General features: G+C 45.1%; 1 protein-coding gene across 2 annotated transcripts in view; it reads right to left on the bottom strand.

Moving 5' to 3' along the window:
- Nucleotides 1–23817, bottom strand: part of TAL2 (TAL bHLH transcription factor 2) — a 31815-nt gene that overhangs the window by 3545 nt on the left and 4453 nt on the right. The window contains exon 1 of one of the 2 annotated variants that reach the window (XM_026866318.1): nucleotides 8306–8425. The exons of the other annotated variant lie outside the window; for it this stretch is intronic. The gene's annotated coding sequence lies outside the window, so the exon portion shown is untranslated. Of the gene's footprint in view, nucleotides 1–8305; nucleotides 8426–23817 lie in introns of those variants that run through there. 2 annotated transcript variants of the gene reach the window in all.

Here is a 23817-nt window from a genome sequence, read left to right as displayed (position 1 = left end):
GTCCTGCATGTCCTGTACAGATTCACCATAATCCCTAAAGTCATGTCCCCATTTTCAGCCATGATGATAAACACTGCAGCTGCAACCAGATGCCAGTAAGGACTTCACAAAGAAGTAAATGGAGTTTAATTTCCTCATATAACCATTTGATGCTCCTATGAGCCCAGCTTCTCCAGGCTCCTTAGAGTTCCCCTGCAGCAAAATTCCCAACAGACAAAGCATTAGACATCCCACCAGGCTGTGTGAGGGACACCTGGTCACTTTTAATAGGCAAAGGCAGGCAGGCCTAGGGTGGAACAAATCCATGCTTTCCCAGACCCAGTTCACACCTTCTTTGGGGCTGCTCCCAGCTGGCCCAAGCTTGGTGACCCACAGCTGGAAGCTGTGGTCACCTTCATCATGGGCCTTCAGTGAGCAGACAGGTGACACTAGAGACACATGTGATTATGGTTATTTCAGGAGATTTCTCCAGGGATGAAACAGTCTGGTTCCCTGCCCAGCCCACAGTGACTGCCCACTGCTGGTGGTGGAGACTCTTCAGTCTGATTCATTAAGGCTTCTGCTTTAGCCTCTGAGAGCTGCCAAGACTAGTCACAAAGTACCACGAGTGCAGGCTGCAGAGGGTAAGTGTGATTGTGCGATGCCTACAAAATGTGCAGGTATCCTAGCCACAATGTCTGCCTCACAGAGCTGAGCAGAAAAGGGAACCAAGTGCCCAGAGCAGACCTGACAACAGGAGAGGATTCTGCAAGGGGTGCACGGTAATTTTAAATGCCATTTGCCAGAAAGGTTGTCAGAAGCTCTTGGGATTTCCCTAATGCTTCTCTCACCACCACTGGAAAGTCTTCCCTTCTCTCCCACAGCCCTGCAGGAGACACTCATGTCTCTATTTCTGAAGCTGCTTTTTATGCCAGTGGCACACCAACAGTTGGATCAGGGAAAAACTATCCACAGCCAAGAGACTAAAGGACAAATATTTCCACTTAACCTCTTATGCATGTGAAAACCTCAGCTTTTTATATTCATTGGCAAGCTTATCTTTACAGCATTCCCACAGGGGACTGGGGAGCAAGGGGAACAGCACCCTTCAACTCCAGAAAGAGGAAACTTTAAGGTGACAGCCCAGCTATGATCCCGTGTCCATGTGAAGCAGCTTCATACTGTGCAAGACACTTGGGGTTCACCAAAGTACGTGGTAATAGTCTTGGTCAATAAATAAATGCCTCTGTGACTCAGGCTAATTGGGGTGCCCTGGCAGGGAGACCACACATGCATGGCAGGCAGGGAAGTTCCCTTCTAGCTCCTTCATGACCCAGTCCAGCACTGAGGACAAATCACCAGGGAAACACAGTTACAGCACTGTAAATTGTCAGAGCCGTGTTCAGAGACCTTGGTCAGAGAAACAGCTAATACAGATGTGCCCATGTATGCTATATATGGCTGTGCTCATGCTATCCATACCTTGCAGGCTCCTCTCAGCTGTAGCCCTTACAGAGCTAACACACTTATATTTTGGTAGAACTCTGAAAATACTGTTGTAATTTCTGTATTCTTGTAAAGATCCAGTTGTCTACCCTGCCTTTAGAGGACAAGAAAATTATCTCATCAAAATGTTCTTGCTTCATGAGAGGCTCGTTTAAAAAGCAAACCCTCATATTTCAGGTTACTGAGAATTTGTCATCATTTTTGTAGACTTATTTTGAGACCCATTGCTTGATCTGAATGGGGATTGTATTGCTCTTTTTTTTAAATTATTCTCCTACTCAATGTCTTCGTTTTGTTTTGTGCTATGGGAACAAATCTGCTTGGCACCTACTTGAAACAGCTCCCATGTAAATTTTTGGCAAGAACACTGTCGCATGAGTGATACAGACTTTAAACACTGAGTTCCAGAGCTCCTCTGTACTCCAGCATATTCACTCCCCAAGGCAAAACTTTTGCCTTTACAGTTTGATTCTTCCAAGAAGCTGCTTGGATCCATGTGAAATTCAGCGTGGCACCTGCTTCTCTCTCTCTCTCTCTCTCTCTCTCTCTTCTGTTTTTGGTGTTTGTGGGGGTTAAGACAAATTTAACAGTGTACAATAGGAGGGATTTTTCATAACATAGGGAAAGTTATTTGGGCTTCCTTGTTTCTTCTTGTTTCTTCTTGTTTCTTCTAATAGGTCAGGGGGATAGTATTTTGTCAGGCCTTTCAGTCTCTGCACTCTAATTCTGGTATGTGGGTTTGGGTTTGCTGGATGCCTGTCTACATCTCAACTACAAATAACCAACAGAGGGTCTCCTCCTTCTGTTCCTACTGCTGCAGACAGTCCCCAGTGCAGCACTCCCGGAAAGCAGGTTAGTATCCAGCCCGGGAGCTGTGAACACCTTGTCTTGTCCTGTTAGTGGTATTATTGGTGGAAAAATAACCCCAGCCTACTCCTTCACACCATGCTTTCTTTGTCCCTCTTCTCTCACCTCTGGAAAGGACAATAATACATTTGTGGCCACAAACCTTGTCAGCAAACAGATGCCTTTATGAAACCATCTTCTGCTTTATACTTCAAAAACATGTGTTTGTATTTCTGACATTTATTCAAGATCATCAAGCAACAGATAGTTTCTTCCCTCTCCCAGTGTCTCCTCTTGTGCTGATAGCTCTACTGGGAACATCATTTTAGGTGATTAAATTTCTCTCTCCTTTTCCCCTTTACTGGTCTGGGTTTCCTTTGTTGTGCTCAGTTTCAGCTCAAAACATAAAAATGAGCCTGGTCCAATCCTGCAGTAATGTTTCAGCACAGCTTCTTTTCTTGTATTGTCACCTACAGATCCCTCAAGTTCTCTGTAACCACAGCACCTTCCAGTTAAAATACAGCCAGTTTACTGACAGGAGATCTGATTTCCATTCCTTTTGTATCATTCTTTTCCTCCTCTTCCCTCCTTCTTTCCAACTCTCCCCAGCAAGCTTTGCTTTTGATATATTACTTGCAGCTTCAGGTCTTTGCTAATGTCGCACATCTGAGCAGTGTATTCTTCAGCTTTCTCTGGTGCACTGTATAAAATATGTATTGCCTAGTGCCAGTGTGCAGCTTATATCCTGATGGTCCATTTTAAATCTGTGCAGAAATCACCCGTTTGTACATATCATGAACAGTTAAATTGTATTAACCTGTACGCCTGAATTCTGTGCTGTCTGGTCACCTTCCCTACCCACAGATTTACAGTCTCACATTTAGCTGACAATAAAGAAGCCCAGGAAGACAGCAGCTTCAATTCAAGAGGATCACTTCTGGTCTCAGGAATGTAAATCTGGAGAGTTACACCATTTTCAATGGAAGAATTACTTTGAAGGGCAAAATGTTGCCACTGAAGACAGGATTTAGCTCACATCAACCAGAAGAACTAGGTAAGTGCAGTTTCATGAGCTAAGATCCACATCCACAGTGTGTGTGAGAAGAGTTGAGCAAAGAAATAACCCCAGCCCAGCAGTGAATCTGTTCCAACAGCCAGAAGAAGAAAAAACAAAATACCACCACCCACCAAACAGATAACTGAAGCTATAACTGAACTGCCTATCCCTTTGAAAAATAAAAAAAACAGGAGGTGGAAAATACTGGCTGTGGTTAATGCAGCCACAAGTGTCACCAGAGAAAAGACTAAACAATAGACAATACGAAGATCTGGTAGCAGCAGTTCTCACAGCCTCTCTATATAAGAGCTATTCAGGCAATGCAGGCAGCAGCAGCAGAGCAGTTTAGGCACAAAGCACCATCTGTGCTAGGACATTCCCCAGCAAAAGGCCCCTAAACCAGCGGTTAATGTGTGAGGGCTGGCAGGGGACTCACCAGGAGCCCAGCACTCAGTCATAATTAGCAGGTTGCTATTAAATAAAGATCTTGGATGAGAAAGTTCCTCCCTCAAGTTATACCTTTGACCTGGGTGAAGTTAAATCCATGCTGAAACTGGCCACTGGAGACCTACTTCTGCAAATCTTAATCAGAGAGCAGATGCCTGCTGCCAGCAAGAATTGGAGTGCTTCTAGTAAACCTGCAGTGCTCCACCGTTACTCTGTGGGGGAAACTCAGTGCCTGGTAAAACTGGTTATTTAACACACTGCATTGGATTTTGTGAGGTCCATTCAGCCCTTAAGTAAATGGCAACAGAAAAGCAGATGGTGACTGTTTTCTGTATCAGGCAGGTGCTGGTGAGCCTGATCTATCACAGGGAGCAAAGATTCCACATCTGTCGCTCCTTGCTGCTGTGTTTTGTTCACTTTGCATCAGTGTGATCTGGAAAAGAGGAGAAAGAGGAAGCTCATTGTTTACCTCTCTGGTTTCATGCGAGCCTCAGAGCACGGGACTCAGATCCATGCAAAGGGAAAGACTGAGCATGGAGCATGGATGTCACAAGACATTACGCTGCCTATCTATAACATGAATTCCCCCCGCCCCCCCCGAGGGAATAAACTCAATCTCTTTGCAGCTGAACCATGTGCTGTTTGCTGCATGGTTGCTTGGATTGCAAGGACTTCCTTTAGGTTGGGAGGATAAGGAACAGGAGAGGGGACAATGCATCCCAGCTTGACAGCCTGCAAAGAGAAGCAGCACACCTCTAGGCACAGGCTCTTACTTCCCAGCCTTCCTCAGCCCCCTTGCTCCATCCACACCTTCTTCTATCTTGGTGCTATACCCCTCCCCAAGTGCCTCCCAGCTGAAATCCCACAGGCTCACTGGTGGAAAAGGACACAGAGAGCAAGTGCAGTGCAGTGAGCTGAATGCTGGGCTGGCAATCAGAGAACTGAATTGTCCTCATTTCTGCTGTTTGTCTCAGGCAAATTTCTTTTCTGTTTTTTTTTTTTTGGGGGGGGGTTGTTTTTGGTTTTTTTTTCCCTCCATGTTCCTCCTGCCTGTAATTAGTTTGTCTCAGCTAAAAGGTTTGTGAAATGGAAAGCATTCTTGCGTGTATATGACAGAGCAGCCGCCAACACAGAATGGCCCAGCCTTGCATGACTTTTATAGGTGCCATGTTTGTGTAATGAAAGAGAAGAGCTTCTCCCAACACTTGCAGGGTAATTCCTAACACCAGCAGTGAACTTCATTTTATGTCTGATAAGATGTGGGGAGAGGAGCTGCTTCAGGAGTAAACAAGGGCTCCTTTCACTGCCTCATGCCTCTGCTAGGAGTGTTATCTGACAATCATACCACCGTACAAAGTACAGCAGAGCAGCAAAAGAGCTATAAAAAGCAGCCAGCACTGACAGACTGATTTACTTTTTTTTAGAATCTGTAAATCTGGGACAAAATGCACATAGTAGAATGTCTGCACTGGGAGCCCTCCTGTCTAAGGGCAGAATTTACAGAAACTCTCACAGCTATGCTGTGCTCTCATGGAACCTTTAGAAAAAGGAAATTGCTGGAGCCTTCAAAAGCAACTGTGTATAGGTCTCAAGCTCAAGTCAGCCTTCACGTTTAGCAATACTAGTCTATATGTGATGACAAGTTTTTCACTTGACCCAGTGTTGCCCCTGGGTTGCTTAGCTTTGTAATCTGGTTGCCCTCCTAGAGGGTGCAGATCTTTAGTGGGGAAGAGAGTGAGCTACTTTCTGAGAAATAAGCCAAGCCCACAGACTTCATATCCTGGACACCCTGGCATCATTGTCCCCCGAGGCTGCCTCAGGAAATGTAAGTCTGTAAAGCAATGGGCTGCCACCCAGCAGATATGTGGGAAAGCACAAAATGCATGTTTAAGAACTTAACAATAGTGATGACAAGGTTTACTCAAGGAAAGGTTTACTCTGCACATGGCAGGAGTTTTGTTGTTTTGTTTGTTTTTTTTTTCCCTGTGGCTCCCCTCGTCAATGCTTTTTATGTTCATTTGCAGTAAAGTTGAATAATACCACAACTCTGCACAAAACAAAGAACCCACTCAAGGGCTACAACAGCTTTTGCCAAATGGAGGTCCAGTTTATTGATATGGACGTGACAGCCTGCAAAGCTGGGAAAGGAACACTCTGCCAGGAGGTTTAGCCTTTATTCACTAAACTTGCACTAGTGTTATTTTCTGTTCAGGAAGATCTGAGAGTTTTTCTTGGAAAAGTGTTTCTCTGTCCTGGTCCTTCCTTCAGTAAGGCCTTCTTGTGTCAAAAGTCTGAACTACACTTCAGTGGGTTTCCTTTAAAAACAGTCTCTGACAAATTAACTTCCCAAATACTATATACAGACACTATTCTGGGGTTTCACGGTGGTCTTCCAGGCGTTCTTCAGGGACTCCTTTCTTCCAGACGCAGTGTGCAAAACCCTGTTCCACACAGATTCTTGCTCCCACCTCGTCAAAGCACTCATTCCTACATGCCTCCCTCTGCACCTGCCACTATGAGGCAGTAAGGTAGCTGTTAATAGCAGAAACGCGTCCATTTGCTTCAACTTCCGTGCCGTACCAGCATATGTAGCTGGAAATCTGTAAGGAGGCAGGAACAGACGCTGTCTTGCAACTCGGCAAAGACCGGTCTGCAGCAGCTCACACTGCTACAGGAGTTGTAGGGGGCAGAGAAGGGAAAATCTAGTACTTGCAGCATTTGTATCTGCATCAGAGGGAAGGGTAGATTTTGTATTATGTTTGAATATGACCCTCAGACAATACTTGCCTTTGCATTTTATCCAGGTCTGCTCTGAGGCTGATAGTAAATCTCCCAGTGACTTCAGGAAAAGCAAGACTGAAAGTCTGACAGTATCCTAATAGTGGCATGTAGTGCCCTGTCTTCCTACCAAACACAATTTAAAACTAGTCTACTGACCACAATGGCATCACCCCAGGAATTAATTGGGTCTGGTGTAAGACTAGAGGTCACCATAAGCATTGAGAAACATATCCACCACTCCACCACAGGAAACTGTAACTTCCAAAAGTGTGATACAAACCACTGCAAGACAAGGACCACAATCCTAAATTTCCCCTAAAAATGGCATGCCACTAAACCACCGTGGGGCTACACTTGATAGAAAGATCAGCAAGAAGATCATCCCTGCTTCAACCACAGTTTCTTGGGCACTTGCATGTCATCCCCAAGTCACCTGGCATACTGACTCTGTGAGCAATTCATTTCTTAGCTGCTCTGATCACAACTACTTTAATGATTTACGTAAGCAGGCAGTAATACCAAGCTGCATTTATTTTAGTTATTTTTTTTGTGAAACAATATAGAAATGCATGGTGGAAAAAGGTTCTAAAAATTAAATATTATCCTATACTGTTATATGGAAATCAGGAAGGATAGAGCTACTTCAGACAAATCCTTGTTTTATTGCTTAACTTTCTCAGGCAAATACAGCTTTATGCAGAAGGCATATATTATTGGAAATATAAACATGTTATAGATTGGCAGTTTCAAAAGTCTTTTTAAAAATCTAAGACTATTATTTCTTGACAGAACTGAAATTAATAGAATTGCTAAGCTTTTTCTTCTAAGTGAATTATGGAACTGAACAAAATTCAAATACCTATGTATTTTACATATGCATCAGATGTAAGACAGACCACCAGTAAAGTAGTGGGGATATTTTTATATATGTGAGGTTTGTAATTTAAAACTTTACATCTTTACCTGTTGACACTGTCACAGGATTTCCACACAGTCTAGTGCATAAGCATTCGGTAAAGTCTAACATACGCATAATTTTGCGTATTTTGTAAATAATTTGTTTTAAATATCAAACACCATTGAAGAATTCTGTTAAGTTTTAGTTCTAAACTCAGAAAGTTGATGATGCTCTGTGTAATCATTTTGCACCAGTGCAATAACTGATTTACTGCACTTTGGTGCAGTGGTATAAGTGAGTTTGACTAATGTGTAATTACACAGTTATGATGTAAGAAAATCTAGGAATAGCTGGAACAGTGCTTTTAAAATCACATTAGCTTGCTCCACATATAAGCATCAACATTTCTTTAAAAAGTAGTCGAACCAATGAATAATTTCTCCCAACATGAGGTCTGATTCAGTGAGTCTCTGCAGATGCTAGGGAATAAAGTCCAGGAACAAAAGTAGGGCAACGTGGTTACTTTGCTTGATTACACGCAGCCACCTGTAAGCAACCGTTTCTATAACTATTCTGTTTGTCAGATCAGGTGTCTTACTCTTTTTGATGACAAGATCCAGGAGTGCCATAGCAAGAAATAAAAATCCAGTGGATTGTTAAAGGCTATTGCAGAAATTCCTTCCTTTAAGGATATTCCCTGCTCCAAGAGGAAACTTTGGCATTCCTAAAACAGTTGCAGGATAAGCCCAAAAGAGGCAACGCTGTAAAGAGAAGAGGCCATTGTCACTTACTTTGCTGGTCACAAGTGCTTCTGTTTCTTGAAACCTCGTCAGCGAGCGAAGAGACAGCAAAATCAGATGATTGCTATTTTTCTTTCCTCGCTGTTTTTGCGGTGCCTGGCCACAGAGCTTGCTCTTGCTGGAGTCAGCCTAGCGCTGGTCCTGGCTGCTCATTTATAGAGTAGCAGGTCCTTTGTCTGGCGCGTGTCACCACTAGTCCTGGCAATCCAGGGAGCTTGTTTTGCATCTCCCAGGAGATTCTCTCTATCCTGCCTTTTCTTTTCTCACCACATGCCCTCTGCCCTTTGCTAAGGCTGGTATGGGGTGGTAGCTGAGACCATGCTTACTAGCCTTAGAGCTGCTCCAGCTAGGTGAGGTGCACTTTGCAGGAAAGCATGGAAGCGGCTCATGGCAAGAATCAATTTTTTTCTTTTTTTGGGAGGATTTTTTTTTAAATTTATTTAGTCAGCTCTGAGCTGGTAAATGTTTCCAGAGACAGAGATGCAGTGTTCATTCAAAAGTCAGTTTTAAATATGACTCAGTACTGATAAACAGTCTGTGTATTTATTGTTTCCCTAAGCAGGAGATACCCTCTTTGCTCTGACAGTAAGTGCAGCGTAGGTGTGGGGGTGACCTTGTGCAGGCAAATCGATCCTGCACTGCCTTTTTTAGTGAAAACTCCCTTTCACTTAGACTCACAGCTAGCAGCTTCTGCAGGCTGGAGGATAACTACAACTGCTGCAGTCCCAGCCCTGCCCCAAGCCTTGCACTGGCCCTTTGACTGAGTCCACGTGACAGTAAGAGGCTGCAGGTGTGAACTCACACATCTACCAGCTTGCCCTTCACTTCAGGGACCATGTAGTGCACTAAGGGTAAGTTTAATTCATGCTTCTACAGCAAAGATGAGTCAGCTCCCTACCCCTGTGGCTAGGATGCAGGGTTGGTGAAACAGACTTCTTTCTCTGCTGCTGGGGTGGCCCCAGAATTTCCTCTCAGCTCAGGAACAATGGGCAAGCAAGCTGACATCTGACTGTAAAACCAAAAACCTGCAGATTAACACCATCTCCACCACTGGAGCACACGCTTCTGTGTCCATGACAGAGATCAATCCACCCAGACTCACCCTGTCTCTGGGTAACAACTCCATAGGTGAAACACTGGAACAGGCTGCCCTGGGGTGGATGCCCCATACCTGGAACATTCAAGGTCAGGTTGAATAGGGCCCTGAGCAACCTGATCTAGTTGAATATGTCCCTGCTCATTGCAGGATGGTTGGACTAGATGATCTTTGGAGGTCCCTTCCAACACAAACTATTCTATGATTCTATGTTTTTATGAAAACAGTCACAAAATCACCCCAGGTGTAAGCCAACAGGGGCATAGCCTTGTTACAAACATATATGGCCTTTGGGACCCATACAACCTCATCTGCACCATCATCCACTTGTCCATTAGGTGCTGGGAATTTGCTTCGGGTGGAAGTAAGAGTAAATAAGGGAGAACAAGAGCAAGATACCTATTGATGCACTGAGAGTAACAGGATACTAAAGGGGAACAAGTGATGGAGAAGGAGAAGCCCCAGCTAATCGCTCTGCTACAGTCATGGTGCAGGAAAATGCTGGCATCCAGGATAAGGCAGCTTTCAGCACACTCCACCACTTTCCTCTGCAAACTCCAAGAAAGCCCAGTCCTTATGCAGACCCCCTCACCCAAATCAGCAAGCTGACTAGGTAGGGCTCAGCTACTTTTTTTTTTTTTTTTAAATTTTAAAAGCACTGCAAATGTTTCAGTTAACAGGATTGCCTCCATAAATATTAACAACCCAGCAGTGGAATGATGTAGTTGCTCTCCGGAGACAATGAGCGCCAGGTCCCGCCAGGGCAAATTGTTCCTCACACAGCTCGGTTCAGCCCTTTCACACGGTAAATTAACAGTGGCACTACAGCCTGAAAGATTTGTCAACTGCTTCATTTAGCACAAGTGTTATGTTAACTAAAGGCCCTATTCCAGAGGGGCCTTTGGCCTCACAGAAGCCTAATTTCCATGTAATTTACATTGGAAAGTTGCAAGGTTCCCCTCCTCCCTGTTACTTCCTCCAATCCATTATTTACCCAAAATCTTCTCTGAGATGCTCCAGTCAGTATGAAATGGTAAGGAAGGGGGCTTGCCAGGCCAGAAAGGGGAGGGAGCTGCTGCTCTTTATCTGTAACCGCGTGGATACTTCACTGCTTAGGGCTTTCAAAAGCTAGTTGGACAAAACACTATAAAATATACAGCCATTAAAGTGTCTGTCCTTGCAGGGAGAGGGGCTGTATGGGCTGCTATTCATTGTCCCTCATGTATCCATGCAAGAGAGCTGGATCCTGCTCCTGCTGCTGTTAGGTACAATGGCAAAAAACCTGCCTCACTGGGGAAACATAAGGAGAAAAAGAGACAATGTAGCTCCCTCCCATGTACTTCAGTAAAGCCACCACCACATCTGTTTAGTGTTTCAATCACATCTGTTGAGTGCTTCAGTCACATCCCATGGACTTCTCATCTTCCTCCTGTTGTAGAAACTCTGCGACAGCCTAGCTGAGTGTGCAACCCTAGCACCTGGGAGGTCCTCACCTTCCCCTTGCTGTCCTGCTCCCCACTGTACCCTGGCACCCTGTGGCCCTGACATCTTTCCTTCTCTGAGAGGCCACCACAGCAAAGCTCTGCATCTGCTGCAAGCACAGCAGCACTTTCTCCTGCACATCAGGCCGTGGGTAGGAGGTCCCAGGTGCTTAGCAATCACTGCTGTCAAGTCATTAGGAATGCTGATGAGATGACATAGGGATGCTGACTTTTCTACCAGCTTTAAGGCTCTTTTCCACCCTGTCAAACATGAGGGTCTGCTTCACTGTCTCTCTATTAAGCTTCCTATTGAACTGTGATTACTTGGCACCAATGAACCACACCACTCTCATTCAGCTTCCTCTTCACACTTGGCAGTGAGATGGCAGCAGGGGGAATACATTATCAATACTTCCCTGCAGTCCTGGGATTACTTCTCCCTAGAGCAATCCATAGCTGCCAGTATAGTATAGCTCAGCCAAGGGAACAAGAACAGTAAAAGCAATATTGCACCCTGGGCATGCTTGTCCTCACAAAATTTCTGTCAGGATCCATCCTGATAGTTTCCTTAGAGTCTGAGGCAATTCTTTATCTGCAACAGGTCTGGTTTTTAACAGCCACCTGTCATGAAAAGTCAAGGGGAAACAGAATACATTTTGTAATTTGCACTCTGCCTCCAGACTGCAGTTGATATTATTATCATGTTTGCTGATGTAATGGCGTATTTTCCCTCCTTAGATACTTCTCTCAGAAAATAGAATCTCAATGCCCTTACAGCACTCAGAAGAAGAGGAGGGTGGGAAATACTGCATGTGCAAACGGGGTTACTAGGGACATACAGCTGTTGTGTCTGCAGATGCAGAAACCACTGTTTTATTGCAGCAGTGTTGGCAGGCCCCTGCTGAAATGCAGACCCACTCTGCCAGGTAGATATTCATTCCTTCTAGCTGAAAGACATTCCTCAGCAAGTTTGATCCAACAAAAGCAGGGAGAGAAAAGAAAACATAGTCTCTGCCCTCTCATGTGTAAGAACCGAGGCTGAAGAGGAGAACAGGTACGGACCCCTTCCAGAGGACACTGTCCTTCTCCATTTCTGCTATCAAGCCCAGCATTTCATCCCACCAGAGGCAATGCTGAACTCACATTTAGTGCACCCACTTTCTGAAGAGCTACACTTCAGTCACCTCATCACTTTGTCTTAGTACCACAGGTATCAGTAACAGATCTGGATGAAGCAACAGACTGCCTACGTTATCAGTCATTTATGCAACAGCATTTACACATATGGCTCTGCAAAGCAGAAGATGTGAGAGTTGGCCACTTGGAAGAAGCCAAGAACATGTGGGTGGTTGCAAAGTGTGAACATCCTCAAAACCGGGTTTCTCATGTTCCTTTTGGAAATTCAGCATGCCAGCATTTAAATTCCAACTCCTGAAACATCCTAGGGGAGTAATCCTAGTAATTCCTCTTCCTAAAGGGAAGAAAAGCTGTTCCTGGCATATGTGAATGTGTCGTATGCAGGCTGGAGCAAAAAGCTTTATCCTGCTGCTATGCAGCTTCCAGGACCAAAAGAAGCCTCTCCAAGATAGAGTAATGGTCAGATGGGGAAAAAAAAAAAAAAAAAGTTTCTGTTCCATGCTGGCCAGACCTCAAAACCTGTCTTTCTCCAGCAAAAATCTTACTGCAGATGAGCAGGAAATCAAAGAGAATCCTGCCTAAATATGGGCAGAGATTTCAAAAGATGGATGTGGGTTGAAATTATCTTTCCCCTTTTGTGAGGTGACCCCTTTCAGTTGGATGAAAGCAGCACACAAAAAGTGATGGACAGAAAAAGGACAGCAAGAGGCTGAAAACACACAGCCACATTATCTCTAGGAGTTCAGAGCCACGCTCTATAGATGGCAACAGTAAGAAGCAATTATACACATCTGGGCTCCTGCCCTTTAAAATCAAAATTTAGATCAATACATTTTTAATATAGTGAGCTGGAGGAGGCTGCTTGAGGTTAAGAGCAGCAGCTGCATGCAGACTGCTGAAATATTAAATTTCCATCATCTGAAGCTTTTTGTAACATTCTGAATCTCTTATTAGTGTTAACAAAACACTCACATCAGGGGGTGCTTTAAATTCTGGCCACATTTTTCAGCTTAATTCCAGAAGCCAAAAATCTCCTCTTTTTTAATGCTGAAACTTGCTGATAGACTTCAAGAAAATGTTTAGCCACAGAAGAAAGAGACTGAAAACTTAATGTTTCTCTAAAACTTCCACTGGGAGCAAGAGAGAAAAGACAAACAGCTCATTGTCCCTTTGACACAGATGTACCTAGACTTTAAAAGTTCTGTGAAAATCATGTAAAATAGAGAAAAACAAGGCAGCTATCTCAGAGAATCATCAGCTGCTACTTTAATTAGCACACAATGCTGAGCTCAGCCAGGCTGCATGCAGCAATAAGGTCACCACATAAGCATCACTCAAAGCAGGGATTCAAAAAGATGTGGAGTTGGATATAAGAAAAACCTCCTGGTCAGATTATAAACCCTGAAAGGTCTTTGCCATAGATGTGTTCGTGTCTTCTACAGCAGTCTTTCAACTAATGACAAAAAGTAGAGACCAAGAGATTTAATTTCCAATATGACTTCAAGAAAAACACTCAAGCCATGTCTATTTGATGTGTTCGGAGCTGCCAGGCTTTTGCACTGTCTGGCAAGTTGTTTTTCTTCATGTGCAAGTCTTTGAAATTATGTGGCTTGCTCTTTGAGGTGAGCTCTTGCAAGGAACAAGGGAATTTGCTCTGAATATTCCTAACATCTGTTAGTGCAGGTTGCTGCTTGGGAATGGCTGAGGTTGAAATCCTTGAAAGAGAGATCTCATATTTGGGGCTTGAGGCTGCTCCTCTTGCAGGACCAGCAGTGCATGTGTGTGCAAAGGGAAACTCCAAGAAACCCAGTCTCCCAGGAGTTAATTATGATTATACAATCTGTTTCATATAATAAAACCAGACCTGCTCACTCCGCTGACTCTGAAAGGTAGCTTGCTTTCTTTGCTTTTAAAGTTTTGCTATCCTATTTTGTCTGAGTTATGAATGTATGCCCTTACTGCTGCCATGATGGAGAGATGGTCCATTTTCATATGTAATCTTCAATTGCTTTGTTTCCATTGTTTTTAAATACATCTCTATATTTCAGATGCTCAGCTGGTGTAAACGGATGTACTTTCATCAGTTAAAACAGCACTGACCCACAGCATGCAGGAATCACTCCATTACTCTTTCAATTCACCTGTATTCCATCAAATGACTGTGCTGCACATCTACTTTCCACTGGCTCTACAAAAGCCACCATCAGCCAGTGAAGGAGGACAAATGTTTAACAAAATTCCTCAAGGTGAGAACTGTCTAATCGGCATATCTGACCACCTGCATTTTCAAAATCATTTTGCAAGGCCAGCCAGAAGCTCCTAATAGCTTGGACCAGGGTGTCCATTCCCCACCTGATCATGAGTATCATTCCTGCAGAGCTGGCATCCCAGCCTCTCACATCACAGTGCAGTGAAGCAGTTCCATTAACACCAATAAAATCCTTCATGTACACATTAGCATGTTTTCACCCCAACTGTGACACCTGAGCCCATGAAACCAAGATGTGCCTGTGATTAGTTGGACACATCAAACCATCAGGGTCTAACTCCCTATGTGCAATATTTTTAATAGCCCATGAGTAGCCCTTCAGACAGCTTTGACTGTGAACCCACTGTGAACAACATGTAAGTATCAGGATGGGTGTTCAACAGTGTGGAGAAAGACTGGAGAACAAATTCTCTTGATATCTGTGAGTACCAAAAAGCCCAGTAGAAACCCCTGTCTGGGGTGGAAAACCTTGTCTCCAGTGCGTTGCATCTGCCATGAAAGAGGCAGCCTTATCTTTGTCACAAACAAAGGAATTGCTTTCAGCCAGGAGTATTATACAGCAAATGGAGGTCAGCTGAGCCTTCTGGGTGGCTTTCAGTGGTGGCACAAAGGATAAATAAACTCTCAGCTTCTCTGTTTTACTTGTAACTGACTTCTCTTGCCTGCTTCAAGCTTTCTACTCCAGTTTGTAAAAAGAACACCACCACTACTACCTGGATGAAAATGTGACAGTTTCAGACACAAAGTAAGTGCCATAAACCATGTTTTGAGTACTGATGAAACTTGAGTAAGATGCTGTTCTGATTGCCTGGGCTCCCAACAAGTGTTTCAGGAAGCCATAGTCCTATACGAAGCCCAGAGCCAGAGGATGTGATTGCCTTCCATGAACTAAACTGCAAGTGCAGGTTGTAGGTGATTACAGTGCCTGCATGTGCAGGCTTTGCAGACACAGGTTCAATGACCATTTTGATAATCTGTCCCTTTGTTCATTTTGGTTGCCATGTACCTAAATGACTAATTCCAGACTGTTGACAGTACCTCTCAACCCAAACCTTGTTTGAGGTGCTGGGCTTTACACTGTCAATGAACAAACCCATAAGACATCATGAATGCAAAAAAAAAAAAAAAAAAGGGCACAAGAAGTCATTTTGCTCCAAGGAGGTCAGGAATGCAGTGCACCAAAGTAACATCCCCGGGGCAAAGTGCTGGCCTCCATAAATGCACCGGCACTGCCCTCCTCAAGGCAGTACTGAGACACCCTTAATACACAGGCAGTGCCCACTCATGACCTTTGATTTGCTGGTGTTTGCCGCTGCTTTGCCAAGCAGGAACTCCCGTCTGCATGGAAACAAAGCCCTGCTTCACTGCTCCTTGTCTCAGCACCCTCTGCCCACCCCTTTCAGCAGCACAGCCTTTTTGCAGTTTAAATGTTTCTTTTTAGAGTGCCTTTTATTTCCATCTTGGAGAGCAGGGGGATGAGAGATGGGATAGGGATGCTGAAGTAGTAATTTACATAATCTGATTAACAGAGGATTATCCAATGGCTGCTGAACAGCCTTAGTGTGCTTGAGCTAAAAACCTTACTATTCATTGCTCTCACCACCCCGCAGGACAGCTGCACCTGCAGCACCAGCTAATTCTCTCCTGGGGACTTGAAGGAAGGAAAAAAGAGAGGGCAATATTTTTATTATTATCCAGGGGAGGGTTGAGGAGCTGTAGCTTCTTGTGTGCAATCCCTAATTGATCTGTCTGCATTACTCTTCAGGAAGCTGAAATGAAAGCTGAGCCAGTTGGCATTATCAGGAACAGCCATCACCTTTGAAAAGGGCCAGCTTGTGTGGCTCTTCCTGGTTTCTCCATGGGTAGTTCAGTGTGGCCTATCCAGACACACTGCAAAAAGGAGCTATGTAGAAGGGTCCTTCACACACAAGAACCAAAAGCATGGTTTCTCCTGTGCTCACCAGTACTCCACTCATCTAGGAGCAAACCCTTGCTCTAACATCACCAGAGAGCTTCTCAGGCTGTACCCCACACCTCTCCCCCCAGGAACAATGTATTGACATGGGGATAAGTATCCTCAGGGCTTGTGAAGCCTCACACCTAACATGTTATCTTTTTATCGCCCATGAGCTGCCACATGGTCCAGTTATAGAGGGACTGGCTGACGTGACAACTGTGGGAAGGGCAGCAGGATCCATCACAGCAACCCAGCTGTATGCTCAGGGAAGAAGGAATAAGCCTGCAAAACAGCTAGCCCATAGCACAGTCCAAGACCTCCTGTACAGGAGACCAGCTCACTCTCCTGTAGCAACAAAAAAAAAAAAAAAAAAAAAAAAAGAAGAAAAGAGAAGGTGAATACCACTGCTCCTTTGACATACTATAAAATTCAGCAGCACATAAGGGCATCAACTGGGGCTGAGTCAAGCTCTCCCTGAAGGAGGGGGGAGATGGATGAATTTCAGGTCCTGGCAAGACGAGTTCAGCTACTGGTTTCAACAGAACCAGGTCTGCACCCCAAATGTCCACCCACAATGAAGGGGTGAAGGTGAAACTCCAAGCTGAGAAACACGTTGACTGTAGAATTGAAGGAACTGGGGATACAGATCTCCAGATTAGGAGAAATTGCAGGTAACATGAGCTGGACCTTCCCACCATTCACATCAAAGCCAGAGAAAGAGGAAGAAGTTGGACATTTTTCTGTTGTACAGGGGGACATTTGTAAGGCCAGGCAACTGTAAGACTTTTTGAGCCTTTGAAGGAAGCAAAACCTGGACTTTCTTGAAGAAAAGAGACACAAATTTAATCCTCCAGTAGAAATGCTCCAATATAATCACACAAGACTAATTGTGAGTCTTTGTTTCCAAAAGCACACTCCATCCTCACATCTAGGTCTGGAAATGCTGGTTTTGCTTTACATACTCACTCATGCCTGCTGTATTTCTCTGGGGGTGTCTGAAGACCTGCATGACAGCTGCCATTCACAGATACCACCTAGACAGATTGGCGGTGCAATATGTCTTTCTTACTCCTACCAACAGCAGAATGCTACATAGTGGTCTATAGGTTAAATAGGGTGATTGCAGAGTATCATGATATAACCCTGCCCACTAGTTTCTCCAATTTCTCCTCTTCTGAAGCTAGAAGGGGAAACCACTTCTGACTTTTGGGATAAAAGCACAAGAACAAAAGCTGGGAAGCAGCCACCGGATAAGACTGTGTGCTGACAGCACATACACAGTCATCTCCACTGAGTGTTCTTTTTTGAGGAGTTGCGACAGAGAGAGCGCTGCCCTTTAGCTGCATGTTGCACAGAGACCAGGCATTAAAATTTAGTTCTATGTGGAAACAATATTTCCTCCCAGATGATGACTGATGTAATTTGGCTTGCATAATGTGCAACACTGGACAGCAATTCCACCTGTGCAATTGCAGCCTGTTGTGCCCCGTGTACCATATGATAGCAGTATCTCCATGCTGCACAGTAGAGGTATCGCCAAGCTATTTCCATGATTTTGTGTAATTTCATATTCCTGGATTTAGCAGTTGACTAGGATCAATACAAAGGGGTAAACTGCATCCCGAGGTACAAAAGCTCTCCTGCTTTGAGGAAATTAATCTCTGTTGCTAAACTAATCCTTCACACTGGCATCTACCCAGATACCAAGAGGAATAAGGAACTGACAGCAACTCCACTATAATTTCTCTGTGTCGCATGCTGTGTAAATCTGTTTCCTACAGAGCCTTAATTCTCTGTACAACTATAGCTTTGTGAAGTCCCCTTGCACCAAATGCTGAATCTAGACTCTTGCCTCTTGAGCAGAAAAATATTCAAAAGGAAAAGAGGCAAAATAAAGATGAGCAAACTTGCACATGTTGATGGATAAAAATCAGGCCCCTTCTTCACTAGGTCATGTCACTTTAGTAAAGGCCTTTTCTTGGAATTAAAGGACTAGGACCTAGTGCAGATCATCTCACATCGCCTGGTATCCCAAGAAGGGAAAACATTGCCACTGATCACAGACACACAGAGACAACAGCAGAATCAGTCTGCTCCATCGTGTGTTCCCTGAGATGGACTTTTTTTATATATTTCCCAGAACTCAGCAGCCAGAACAATCACAGCTGCTATTATTTTTTTCCATGCTTCTGTCCCTGGAAAAGGAAGCCAGGTTATTTAGCTGCCATCCATTCCTCAGCTACACAAACGACCCACAGGCGGGACAGGAGATACATAATACAGTATGAACAGAATGAAGAAAAAAACCCTTCTCCTGAGCAGTAGTGTTGTGGTTTAAATCTGGCTGTCAGTCAAGCACCACACAGCCGCTCACTCACCTACCACCCCTGGGGATGAGGGTTTGAATTGGAGGGGTAAAGGGACACTCAAAGGCTGAGATAAAAACAGTTTAGTAAGTGAAATGGAATAAAATTATAAGAATAATAGGAAGTACAAACAGGTAATACACAATACAACTGCTCACCACATGGTGATACCCAGCCCATTCCTGGCTAGTGATCCCAAAATACCAAGATCCTGCAGTCACAATCCCAGAAGTGAGAGAGAACCCACCACCTCCCCTCCTTTCTGGCCAACCCTCATTTGTATACTGAGCATGATGTTATGTGATATGGAATATTTCATTGGCCAGTTTGGGTCTGGTGCTCTGGCTGTGCTCCATCCCAGCTTTTTGTACACCTGCACTTGGGCAGATCATGAGGAGTTAGAAAGTACTTGATCTTTTATCAACAACTTAAAATATCAGTGTATTAACATTCTTCTTATACCAAAGCCCATAGTGGATCCAAAGCACAGCACTATTCTAGATACTGAGAAGAAATTATCCCAGCCAAAACCAGGACAAGCGGGTCTGTTCCTCACCATAAATTTTCAACCTACAAATAACAGCAGCTTCTTCCAAGCCCATAGTAGGCAAAGCTACTGAGAAAAAACATGGTAAGGAAACACATTCAGGTGTCAGGAGACAATGGTTTGAGGAAGGGATGCCTCTGTGTATGTGAGAAGACTGTGCTATCTCTAGCATTAGAAGTCATCTTAAACATAGACTGTTCTTCTCAGAAAGGTGCAACAAGCCAGGGACTTGTTCCTTTTTTCCTTTTCCAGCCCTGCCCCCATGCCCCTCCTAGCCAACTCAGGCTCCCTGCACAGCTGAACAACCGTTTCAAAACACATGACAGCTCAGCTCTCAAGCCCCTGCGTTATTTATGAGTTTGGAAATCAAAGCTGTTCGGTTCACTGCCAGTAAATGGCAATGATTGGAAGGAGGGAGGGGTAGGCTTCTGTGCTGCTCTTCATTCTCTATTCATTGTGAAAAGGGGATCACTCCAGCTAACTGGCCCATGGAGATAAGGATTTCAGACAATTTGCATTAGCCTGATAAGCCAGGTTTGCATTTCATAAAGATTATTTGGTAAGAACCTCAGTAAAGTAAAATACAGTCATAAGGCTTATCAGCACAACTCATTTCCACTCACACCCCTCTACTCACCCACACTAACACTTTTTTCCCGTATAAATAAAGCTCCCTGCTTATGTCCCAGCTCTCTGAGATGGTGTACAGACTGAGCATGAGAAGCAGTGGGGGAGGGCTGAGGAAGACAAGGAAGAATAGCATGAAACCTCCCAGCTGCGACTGGTCACTGTTAGAGCTGTGGTCCTGATCCACATTATGTGGGAGGGCAGCGATGCACACCTGGTGGGTGGTTTGAATCTGTCCCTTCTGGTGTAAACCAGAGCAGCTGGGCTGGCATCAGCAGGCTTCCCTCTTCGTACCAGCTAAGGTTCAGATCAGGAAGAAGGTGTTTATACATGTTTCCCTCTACTTCATGTTTTCCCCTTTCCTCACATACTAAAACAATGTCCCCTAATATGCAAACTTTCAAACCCCTAGCAGTCTTCTCTCTTCCCTCTACAATCTACACTTAGTCAGGAGTTTTGCTGTAAACTAGCCTTGCTGAATAAAGGAAAACTACTAGAACAACCCCCTGCGCTCCCTCTTTTCTCCTTTTCTTCTCATCATCTTCAGCATTAGCAGGGAATATACTAGACCCAAGATTGTTCTGTTCAGACAGTGCTGCCTTTCCAGGAGGTAGGTGACCATTTCTGCACAGACCCTGGGCATTACTCAAGTCTCACACAGCAATTCAGATTAAGTCCCTCTCCAGTCTACCTTGGAGTTCCACAGTAAAGGCAGCTGCACAAACACAAACTATTAACAACACAAGCTCTTCTGCGTTTTGATAGCCAGTTCAATTATGAAGTCTCTTAATGTGTGTAACCTTTTGTTTCCAGCTGCCATTTCTGCATGCTCTTTTATTAGGGCTTCTTGGCAGAAAGACCTTAGTAAGACAGAAAGTACTCTGGTAGCGCTTAGCATTCTACCTTAGTACTTGATAACATCGAAGAGTAAACACACCAATTAATACTATGAGTAGCGACAACTGTCTTAATCACACCTGCTGTTTAAGGACTTCAACCCTCTGTACGAGCACCAGTGACCATGCACAAAAGTTGCATTAGTCCCATTTCAGACACAGGTTCCTCCATTTCAGATGTGTATGTAAATGAAATCTGGGCTTGTGTGACCCCAGTGACAAAGCCTTGTATCTCTTGAGTGCAAGGTCTGCTGAAACCCTTAATTTCAATAAGTGAAATGGAAGATGTGACAGTCTGATCACGACTCTGGAAAACAAAAGCATCCAGCTCTGGGATTCAAACGGCTTCATGTCAGTCTGCCAGATAAGATATTAATAAGGACTGGTTAATACTCTGAGAACCTCAGAAGTGATACTAGAGAGGACTTGGAAGATGGGACAGTCAAAATAACATGTAATGCTATCTTCTGGGCCCTTCCTGGGCTTTCTCACAGGACATATCACAGAATCACAGAATCATCTAGGCTGGAAAAGACATTGGTGATCACCTAGTCCAACCTTTAAAATAACACTGACCATTCCCAACTACACCAGATCCCTCAGCACTATGTCAAACCAACTCTTAAATACCTCCAGGGATGGGGACTCCATCATTGCCCTGGGCAGCACATTCCAACACCTAACAACCCGTTCTGGAAAGAAATACTTCCTGAAATCTAGTCTAAACTTTCCCTGGTGCAACTTGAGGCCATTCCCTCTTGTCCTATTGCTTGTTACTTGGTTAAAGAGGCTCATCCCCAGCTCTCTGCAACCTCCTTTCAGGGAGCTGTAGAGGGCCATGAGGTCTCCCCTCAGCCTCCTCTTCTCCAGACTAAACACCCGCAGTTCCCTCAGTCGCTCCCCGTACAACCTGTGCTCCAGACCCTGCACCAGCTCCGTTGCCCTTCTCTAGACACGCTCGAGTCATTCAATGTCCTTTTTGTAGTGAGGGGCCCAAAACTGAACACAGGAATCGAGGTGCGGCCTCACCAGTGCCGAGTACAGGGGTAAGATCCCTTCCCTGTCCCTGCTGGCCATGCTATTGCTGACACAAGCTAGGATGCCATTGGCCTTCTTGGCCACCTGGGCACCCTGCTGGCTCCTGTTCATCGGGCTGTCAATCAGCACCCCCAGGTCCCTCTCTGACTGGCAGCTCTCCAGCCACTCCTCCCCAAGCCTGTAGCGCTGCTGGGGGTTGTTGTGGCCCAAGAGCAGCCCCCAGCATTTGGCCTTATTGAAACTCCCCCAGTTGGCCTCAGCCCATGGCTCCAGCCTGTCCAGGTCTCTCTGCAGAGCCTCCCTACCCTCGAGTAGATCAACACTCCTGCCCAACTTGGGGTCATCTGCAAACTGACTGAGGGTGCACTCGATCCCCTCGTCTAGATCATCAATAAAGATGTTAAACAGGAGTGGCCCCAAAACCCAGCCCTGGGGGACACCACTCATGACCGTCCGCCAGCTGGATTTAACACCGTTCACCACAACTCTCTGGGCCCAGTCGTCCAGACAGATTTTTACCCAGCAAAGCGTGTGCCCATCCAAGCCTTGAGCAGCCAGTTTCACCAGGAGAATCCTGTGGGAAACGGTGTCAAAGGCCTTACTGAAGTCAAGGTAAACAACATCCACAGCCATTCCCTCATACAATAAGCAGGTCGCCCTGTCGTAGAAGGAGATGAGGTTTGTCAGGCAGGACCTGCCTTTCATAAACCCATGCTGACTGGGCCTGAGTATCTTGTTGTCCCTCATGTTTTGTGTGATGGTACTCAGGATGAGCTGCTCCATCATCTTCCTGAGCACCAAAGTAAAGCTGACAGGCCTGTAATTTCCCAGATCATCCTTCCAACCCTTCTCATATTTGGGCATCACATTGGACACTTTCCAATCAGTTGGGACCTCCCCGGTCAGCCAGGACTGCTGGTAAATGATGGAAAGGGGCTTAGCGAGCACCCCAGCCAGCTCCTTCAGCACCCTCAGGTGTATCCCATCTGGTCCCACAGACTTGTGTGTGTCTGTGTGATGCAGCAGGTCACTGACTATCTCCTCCTGGATTGCAGGGGGGTCGTTGTCCTGGTCTCTGTCTTCTGGCTGAGAAGGCTGGATTCCCTCAGTACAACCAGTCTTGTTATTAAAGACTGAGGCAAAGAAGGCATTAAGCACCTCAGCCTTCTCCTCATCACTTGTTACCATGTTTCCTCCTGCATCTAGCAGGGGATGGAGGCTCTCCCTGGTCTTTCTTTTGCTGCTTACATACTTACAGAAACATTTATTTTGTCCTTGATTGCTGAGGCCAAATTAATTTCCAGTTGGGCTTTAGCCCTCCTGATTTCCACCCTGCATAGCCTCACAGCCTCTCTGTAATCACTGTGTGTGGCTAGCCCCTTCTTCCAAAGGCTGTAAACTCTCCTTTTCTCCCTGAGTTGCAGCCAAAGCTCCCTGTTCAGCCAGGGTGGTCTTCTCTGGCTCTGGCTTCTCTTACAGCACCTGGGGACTGCCTGCTCCTGAGCCATTAACACTTCCTTCTTAAAGAGTGCCCTGCCTTCCTGGACCCCTACACCCTTCAGGACCATCTCCCAAGGGATTCTGTCAAGCAGTTGCCTAAACAAGTCAAAGTCAGCCCTTTGGAAGTCCAGGATATCAGTTCTACTGCCTCCTCTCCTGGCCTCTCTAAGAATTGAGAACTCTTATTATTTCATGATCTCTGTGCCCTAGTCGGCCTCCAATTGCCACATCATCCACCAGCCCTTCTCTGTTCACAAAGAGGAGATCCAGCAGAGCACCTTCTGTGCTCAGTTCACTCACCAGCTGTGTCAGGAAGTTGTCTCCCACACATTCCTGGTTCTGCTCTTGTATTTCCAGCAGATGTCTGGGACATTAAAGTCTCCTACAAGAACAAGGGCAAGCGAGCGTGAGATTTTTCCTAGCTGCCTATAGAATATTTGTTCCACCTCTCTGTCCTGCTTGGGTGGCCTGTAGTAGAATCCCACTACTAGACTCCTATTGTGGACTTTACTCCTAGGTTAGAACAGCTTTACTGTACAACAGGGAAAGGCAGGTCTGAGGAGGACTGAGGGGCAGCAGATTGATTGGG

The sequence above is a fragment of the Athene cunicularia genome (genome assembly GCF_003259725.1).
Source record: "Athene cunicularia isolate RWA chromosome Z unlocalized genomic scaffold, athCun1 chrZ_part2, whole genome shotgun sequence".
NCBI lineage: Eukaryota > Metazoa > Chordata > Aves > Strigiformes > Strigidae > Athene > Athene cunicularia.
The sequence above is the reverse complement of the archived record's forward strand: the minus strand, read 5'-3'. Positions and strand labels throughout refer to the sequence as shown.